The following is a 9,503-nucleotide window of genomic DNA, read 5'->3' on the forward strand; positions in this document are numbered from 1 at the left end:
CTATAAATCTAACTGGTGACTTCTTAATTTTTATCCCCAGCTCCTGCTCCAGCCCCAACTTATGAGAAATAAATATGCCTTTATAGCAACAAATTTGAGAAATATGTACAAAACTTGGGGGGCTTGGGTGGCTCAGTCCTGGGATCAAGTCCCGCATCAGGCTCTCTGCTCAGCGGGGAGACTGCTTCTCCCTCTCTCTCTGCTTGTTGTTCTCCCTGCTTGTGTTCCCTCTCCTACTCTCTCTCTCTCTGTTAAATAAATGAATACAATCTTTAAAAAATATATGTACAGAGCTAAATTGTACTTCTTAAAATTTGGTTTTATTTCATTGTACTTATTTCTTAAAATTTGGTTTTATTTCAGCAAGATCACTTAATGTTATTATAATTAAAACACATAATCTGCCTTGTAATGAAACTAATGCCAATGAGAACAACCTTTCTTGAGTTTTTATTAAATGAAGTTTTATTAATTTATTAAATTAAAATATTTAGATAAACTTTAGCTGCTAAAATTGTCAAAACATTCTTAAAGCGATACTTAAATTAAAAAGTGAATTAAGGCAGTTTCCAGTTCTGCAGATAAGTCACCATTCCATCCCAATGACAAGGTAAAACTTGAACAAACTGAAAAACCAACTCTTCTTAGATCTGTAAGAGAAGTAAGGTGATGGGGCAAACCCCTGCACCCCAAATTGGAGAGACTGATAGGCAAATATAGAGAATCACAACTTCCTGAACTTCCTGCAGCAGAAACCCTTGAGCTGAAACCTGTGCAGAACTTATGTTGGGGTGGAAAACTGAACTGTAATTGACAAGTTGCTTGAGGCTCCCTGTGGACAAATTGGAAAGATAAAAATTCTGGGGGAAGCCAGTTGTTGGGAGCCTCCCACACTTTTGTGAGTTTTGTGAGTCCAGGAGCTCAAGCAGTCTTTACAGTGAATATTGGAGAAAAAAAATCCCCTGTGCTTCTTGCAAGGGGAGGGGAAAAGGAATCATTTTGAAATGCACCAGTGTTCTGCTTCTTAACAAGGTCTGCCCCCAGGAGAAACTACTTAGCTAGAGCCCAATCTACTGGGGTTTTATCAGTAACTGACCTAGGGAAAGGGAAATCTCCAACACCGGCTGGCTGCAGCCTTCCAGGAGCAGCAAGGGCAACACCCAACTCCAGCACACTCTAGCCATCCTGTTCCACCAGAGGGCTCAGGGGAAACTGACCATAGTCCAGAAGCACCCGTGCACTGAAAGACTGGAACACAATCATAGCACTACAGAATGCTTCCCTTTCCATCATCACCACATTACTCAAGCTCTATTTACGACAATTCTTTTTGCCCATCACATGATAGCTGGCCAGCAAGACAAAAAAATGCTAAGGCATACTAAGAGGTAAAAAACAAAACAAAACAAAACAAAACACAAAAAACAACTTAAAAACACAGAGCAAGCACCAGAACCAGACTCAAATTTGGCAGGGATGTTGGAATTATCAAACCAGGAATTTAAAACAAATAAGATTAATATGCTAAGAGCTTTAATGGCTAAAGTAGACAGTAAGAAAGAACAGATGAGGACAATGTGAGCAAAGATAAAAATTCTAGGAAAGAACCAAAAAAACACTAGAGATAAAAAATGCTATAACAGAGGGAAGAAGGCCTTTGATGGGCTTATTAGTAGACTGAACACGGCTGGGGAAAGAATCTCTTGAGTTCAAGTCTGTCTCAATAGAAATCTTCAAAACCAAAAGCAAACAGAACATAGACTGAAAAAATAGAACAGAATATTCAAGGACTATAGGACAACTTCAGAAAATATAACATAAATGTAATGGGAATGTCATACACCAAACCATCAATCTAGAAAGTTCAGTGAACATCAAGCAGGATAAACACACACAAATTAAACCTAGGTGCATCATTTTAAAAGTCCAGAAAAATCAAAGATAAAGAAAAAATCCTGAAAAAAGAAAAACAGTGGGAATAAATTTATTTATAGATGAGCAAAGACAAGGATTACATCAGACTTCTTTTCAGAAACCAGGTAAGCAAAAAGAGAGTGGCATGAAATATTTAAAATGTTGGGAGAAAAACACTTCAACCTACAATTCCATCCCCTGTGAAATTACCCTTCAAAAGTGAAGGGGAAGTAAAGACTGCCTCAGACAAAAATTGTGGGAACTTATTGCCAGTAGACCTGCCTTGGGAGAAATGTTAAAGAAGTTCTTTAGAGAGAAGATAAATGATGTGCTACTTCTTAACTGCATCAGTGATTGAATACAGGCTGCTTAGGGAAGAGTTACTGAGTCTGAGAGCCCCTCATCCACGAGGACTCAGCTGAGACCTGCTGGCTAATTACACTTGTTCCTTGGGAAGGCACGGTTCAGTTCTGGAGTATTTTAGTCTTGGGGATGTAGTCAATGCTAATCATTCTCCTGTTCCACCACCGTTCTAGATTTGCCTTAGCTTTGGTGAGCACCTGAACTGGTCCTGGTGGCTTACCTGGGGGTGGTTACTAGACACCAGCACTGAGGTGTCTGAGCACAGTCATCACGTCTTTCTCATAGCTGTGTTGTTGGGTCTGTCCTCTTAGTATCCAAATTAGACAGAGGAGACATAACAATAGATCTCATGGAGATTAATCACAAAATTTCTTGTCTCAACTGTGTAAGAGTACATAGACCTCATCAGGTTCAATTGTTCCTGCCAGTTTGGTGGCTTCTTTCTTTGTTGTTCTCTTGTTATGTTCTTCTCTTGTCAGGTAACTGAACGGAGCTGAAATTGAAGTTTACTGAGACTTTTGCTATGCTTTCTCATGTACACATTCACCTATAGGAATCACGAGCTCAAAACCCACAAGGCCCAGAGCTGTAGAGAATGTACCCACACATTTTCCAAGTGGATTGCTGGGTGTGATGGATAAAGGGACTATACCTACTTATAACCTATAGTACTAGGATCCACAATTTTTAAATTCATGACATAGAACCATGTACTAGCCATGTACTACATGTGCATTTTCAATACGGTTCCTCCTCCTTGCATACTATCATCTTGACCAGCACCACTGTTTTTTTTTTTAATGATTTTCACACTGCTTCTTGGAACACCAACCCTAAGCTCTTCTGAGATGCTATAAATGAGAACTGGCTTACAACTCATGAACATCCTTCTCTGCAGGTACAGAGCTTTTAGAATTTTCACTCTACCGAGTCAATTAGCCATGAGGCACTGTTTATCTCTTTCAGTTATTTAGAAGTTTCGATATCTCCCTCCCACAATTAGTCTCTACAATCTTCTTTATCTTGTTCTTTTGCAATTGTAAACATACTCTTATAGCTCATTCCAAAGATTTTTGGGGGAATAGGAATAAAATAAATAATGGGTGAAATAGACTTGGAGAGGAATGAAACTTGTCTCTCTACTGCATCTTCTCGGCAGACTCTTGCCCTGTATCTATCCAATCACCCCCCTCCCCGCCCCCATGCTGTACCTCAGAACACTGAAGGAGATACTGCAGGTCATGTGGCATCTCTGTCAGAGGACTCTATACTGTGGGTCAGAGGATCCAGCGCTTTTCTGCTTTTGTGACTCTGATGTTTCCTCAAGTACAAAGGTGGCATCAGTTTTGCTAAATTGGATTAAGATGTGGGGAAAGAAGCTAAATTCTCTTGACTTTAAATCATCGTATACTTACAGGGGTGCCTGGGTGGCTCAGTTGTTAATTGTTTGCCTTCAGCTCCGGTTGTGATCCCAGGGTCCTGGGATTGAGCCCCGCATCGGGCTCCCTGCTCCGCGGGAAGCCTGCTTCTCCCTCTCCCACTCCCCCTGCTTGTGTTCCCTCTCTCGCTGTCTTTCCCTCTCCGTCAAAAAATAAATAAAATCTTTAAAACAAATGATCCTACTTTAGTAATCAAGCTCTTCAGTTTAAAACAAGTCTGCTTCAGGGCGCCTGGGTGGCTCAGTCGTTAAGCGTCTGCCTTCGGCTCAGGTCATGATCTCAGGGTCCTGGGATCGAGCCCCGCATCAGGCTCCCCGCTCCATGGGAAGCCTACTTCTCCCTCTCCCACTCCCCCTGCTTGTGTTCCTGCTCTCGCTGTGTCTTTGTCAAGTAAATAAAATCTTTAAAAAAAATAAAAATAAATCATCTTATACTTAAATAAAAATTTTTATTAACTATTACATTTTGGAAATTATCCTTTTTTCATTTTATGTTTTAGGCTTTTCTGAAAAGTCAGTGACAGATTTTGTTTTGTTTTGTTTTTGTTATGTTTTTTCTGTTTTACCTTACATATTTTGCTGCTAGGTTTATCTTTACATATAAAATCATAGCTGTGTCATATCACTTTAATTGTAAAGTTTTCTCTTCATAATTAAAAAAATGAACTAAGAATTCTTCATATTATGTTAAAACATTGTGATGTTGTCATTTATGACAAATCACTATCACAGATGCTTAAAAACTAATTTAAATGTTTGTATAAGGTATATCATGATTTTTACTTTCAAAGCAATGTATGATCCCCATGGAATTTCCAAGTCTTTCATCTTTTTTTCCCCCAAGTCTTTCATCTTTTGAATTTCTTTATCCTAGCACATTATAAGACAAACCAAAAATAGAATTATGTTCCTCACTTTTTTCAAATCTCTCTTTAGTCAAAACTGTATATTGAAAAATACTAGGCAGAAAATATTCTCTTTAGAAATTGGCTCTGAGATTTTTAGACATGAACTTTTTCATAGTCAGTCTTACAAAAGGTTTTGCTTTTATTTTTTAAATTCCTAAGATCTTATTGCAATAGCATTTTGTTACAAGTTTTGTATGCATTTGTACTCTAAAATAAAGTGAAAAATTGTTAATTGCCCAAGTCAATAGCCAATCTTAAATCCAATTGGGTTTTTGTAACCTTTGGCTAATATCTTTAATACTAACCAATAAGATACTGAATAAATGTGGCTAGCAAATATTTTAAATTAATTTTCTCTTTGCCAAAGTGATTTTTTCCCCATATTTGAGTATCTTCCATGATCTGATTGTATCCCATTATATACAATCCTGTACTGTTTTTTTATTAAAGATTTTATTTATTTATTTGACAGAGAGAGAGAGACAGCGAAAGCAGGAACACAAGCAGGGGGACTGGGAGGAGGAGAAGCAGGCTCCCTGCTGAGCAAGGAGATCAATGCAGGGCTCCATCCCAGGACCTTGGGATCATGACCTGAGCCGAAGGCAGATGCTTAACCGACTGGGCCACCCAGGTGCCCCTACAATTCTGTACTTTAGTTGCATTCTCATTTTGTGCTTGAAGTGATTATAAGGTCATTTTTGGTATGTGTTTCACCAAGATGTTTCATTTTTGACAGATCCAGCAACTCTTCTATACAATTTTTGAATTGTTCCAGAAAATGTCATCACTACTGGGATAATTAAGGCCTTATTTCCTTGGAACAAAATCAAACTGTATGCTGTACAAAGCCCAAGGACTGTTTTTGGAGTTTCAGCCATATATTTAACTTGAAATTTTTTTTATTTAAAAAATATGTTAGTGCCAATTAACTAGGTGGCAAGGATGCCCAGCCTATCCATAGATTTGTGAGAAATAGTAAATGGTTGCCGTTTTAACCACTGAGTTTGGGGTGATTTATTATGCAGCATTATTGTGGCAATAGATAACTGATACAGAATTTGTTATCCTCAAGTAAAATGCTATTATAATAAAAACCTAAAATATGTGGTGCTTGCTTCTGATTCAGTTGGCAAATATAGGCTTTATAAGTGGCAAGGAAACTGTTAGCAAAGGCTGGAAGAGAAGTAAAGAAACTTAGGATAAACTGGAAAAAATTGTGTCCCTCATTAAATAGTGGCAAAACAACTTGTAAAACTTTCATCTGTAGTAACTGGAAAAATAGAAAATGTACTAATGAAATTTTGGAGTTGAGCAAGGAGACATACAGGGATGGAAAATAAAACTGTTTCTCATCTCTATCCACTTGAGTCAGAAATTCTTGAAGTGATAGGTATTAAAGAAAATATCAAATGAAGGATATAGCCAAGAGAACCTTGGCTAAGACTCTGTCTTAAGACCTCTGAAAGAATTAAGGTGATGCCTGGTATACCTCTGAGGCAACAAGGCTTGTAGGAATCATAAAAACATTGCCTGCAGCAGCCTGACCTAACCGAAGTAGCACTGATTAAGTCTAGAGAGAGGGACCTGCTTCAAAAGAATGGCTGGTATGAATTTTGCTAAGTGAGGTGTAGTCCTGTCAGATTCATAGGAACCTTACAAAAATATTTAGGATATTTTATATGTAAAAGTGTTTGGGCTAAAAGTTGTGAGACTGTTCAAAATGTAAAAAGGTCTTTGGAATCATAACTTCCAATGAACAGAAAGTAGGATAAACAAATTGCTTAAGGAGTATACTTTTCTTTACCTTCTCATGGGAATTTTGAGAAAAACAAGGAACAGAGACTTCTCTGGTATAGAACAGGTTTTCTACCTTGCTACAGAAGTCCTGAAAAAATAAGAAGAGAGAGAGTGAACAACACGTAAGAAGGCTTGGTAAGTAAGTTTGGTAGAAAAATCAATTGGGCGCGGGGGGAAAGAAGAGACAGAGATTGAGAGAGAGAGAGGGAGAAAAAGGGGGAGAGAGAGAGAGAGAAAGGGAGAGAGAGAGAAAGGGAGAGAGAGAGGGAGAGGAGGGGGGGAGAGAGAGAGAGAAAGCCAGGGAATTTGTTTCAAAGATGTAAGGTTTTAGTAGACTAGCACACTGGGGTGTAAGAGGAACATTGACACATTCCTCTCACCACCCTTTTAAGAGAATGGCGGGGGAAATGATAGAAATAAAAGGTGAATTTCTGGGTAAAGATGTAGAGAGTTTATTTACTAAGTAATGGTGCATAGGCAGGGTGATCATAAGTTCCTATTTTCATGGAATAGTCATGTTTCTCCTTAATGCCCTGTAGTCTTGTCTGGTTTACCATCTGTCCAGTCTAAAACATCCCAGTTCAGACAATAAATTCTCTGGTCACCTTACACAAATGTTACTTGGAGATGCTTTTAGAGAGAAGGGAGGAGTGGGAATTTGGGTGAGAGGAGAAAACACATATTTGTTGAATGTGTGAGTGGATGAAACTAATGAAATGGTGGGATGAGAAGAGAGGGAGGATAAAGAGAGAGTCTTAAGTCCTTCAGAGTGACTCAGCATCCTTAACATGTTAGCTTGCTTGAAGACTTTCATTAGTCTCTTTCTTGACAGACTCAAATTTCTCTGGAAATAATGCATCTTAGGTCTAGATTTATCCTGCTTCCTAAGGGGTTCTAATCCATGAAGGGTGAATGAAGTGCTTGGTTTTCCTGTGTGCAAATAGTAGCATTTCCCTGGACTGAGATCTTTATTTACTAAAAATGATCTCTTTGTTGATTACTAATTTTATACATTTCCCCCTAAATTTAATATTATTCCTCTTCAGTCTATTGCCTGTGTTTTAGCAACCTATCTACCAGTTGGAGTATAGCTTTTCTTTCCTTTTCTGTTTTCTTCCTTCCTTCATTTTTAAAATATTTATTTCCAAAAGGTTTGATTTTCAATTTTAATAAATTAAAAGAATGTACCAAAGGTAGAGTATGTGTGTGTGGCAGTGGTGGGGGGGTGTTGTGCTCAGCAGTTTTATAATCTTGCTTCAGGACGGCTTTCCTAGGAATTACCCAGGTTTGACAGGAATAAATAGAATGAAGGGCCGTGAATGTAGACTGTGCCCACCCAAGCGTCTTCCAACCACATAATCTTCCTATACTAATGGATTTAATAATTGCTATCAGATGATTTTGGAAATATGTCACATGAAAAAATATTTTTCCTACTACTTGATGCAAAAGTTGGCCTAGGCAGGTCATGCAATCCTTGAGCTTGCCAGTGAAAATGTTTCTTATACTATGGCAGAGCCCAGGAGATTTGTCATCTCTAGTGGAGTGTCCTTCTGACCCATAGCACATGTAGTGTCATACTTGAGACAGAATGAGTCTGTTAGGAGGAGTTTTGGAGTATTCCCATAGATAGGTTCTATTTCTCATGTAAAGCTTTCCTATACAGTCACATGTTTCCCACATCCTGAATTTAAGGAATGTAATGCTGAAGTCAATGTTGGTTGAACTTCATTTAAAAGACATAATGCATGAGAAAGACCTTAAGACTTCAGTTACAATAATCCAACAACAAAAAATAGTTTCCATATCACTAAGGAGAACAAATCAAGTAATTTAAATAATTCAGCTTCTCGGCTCTTCAGGCTAATTACAGACACAAGACAGAAGGAGCCTTCTAATCAGGCTTGAAGATTGATTCAAAAAAGGAAAAACAAAATACAACTACTAGACAAAGTATTTTGCCAACATATGTGAGAGCACAGGTATGTATCTGAAAGCAGAATGCTTTTTAGTAAATGGTGACTGACAATTCCACAGGAGTGTTCCTCCATAACGTGGCATCACATGCACAGTGAGAATTTACCACATGAAAGATTTGATCCCTGGGAAACTTTAGAATAAAAATGCTATAAGAATCTGGAGTACATGCTATTGTATATCATGAATGAACACTATAAAAAATTAGTGTGCTAGGGGCACCTGGATGGCTCAGTCAGTTAAGTGTCTGACTCTTGATTTCAGCTCTGGTCATGATCTTAGGGTCCTGGGATTGAGGCCTGCATTGGGCTCCATGCTCAGCACGGAGTCTGCTTGAGATTCTCTCTCTCTCCCTCTGCCCCTCCCCCCACTCACACTCTCTGTCTCTCAAATAAATAAAGCTTAAAAAAAAATTAGTGTGCTAGGAAACAACTATTGGGAGAATAATTGACCCATGAATGTTTCAAAAACATGAGAATTCTAGAAGAGAGTTATTTTGGTTGCACAGATAACTTTGTAAAATTAGGAAAATTCCTTCATTTATTGCATCAATGTATTAAAAATACTTTATAAGATCAAGGCAATTTTTAGAGTGAAATACAGGCACATTCTGATATATAATATGTGGTTGAGAAAATTTGGAGGGGAGGGTTGGAGAAGTGTGTGGGGGGTGGCGGTGGAGGAGTAGTCTCAGTCCATCCTGAACTAGGATTCAGACTACTTTGAATAGGTTTGATGAATTGTTGTCAGCAAGAGGACATTTGGCTGGAAGAAGGGACTTCACATGAATTCTTAGGAGATAAAACAGTTTCAATGTGGGGAAGATGGCAGTGTATCTGTCTGAAATATCAGATGCTCCAGTTGGTGTCTGAAATATTGGATGCTCCAGTTGGTCCTTAGGTCATCTGAATTGCAGAAAGGACAACTCCAGGTAAAGGTTGTCAGATCAGCGTTTATGAAGAGATGGTGTGGTACTCAGGTAACCAAGTCCAATCCAGAGCTGAATGAGAGTTTGCAGGAAATGCTGCATGAATGGGGCACTCTCAGGATATCCAGGGGCACCATGAAGGCTTCTTGGACTCCTGAAGGGTTTGTCTTGTGGCTCT

The sequence above is a fragment of the Leptonychotes weddellii genome, chromosome 1, assembly GCF_054177405.1.
Source record: "Leptonychotes weddellii isolate Sample4059 chromosome 1, ASM5417740v2, whole genome shotgun sequence".
In the NCBI taxonomy this organism is placed as follows: domain Eukaryota; kingdom Metazoa; phylum Chordata; class Mammalia; order Carnivora; family Phocidae; genus Leptonychotes; species Leptonychotes weddellii.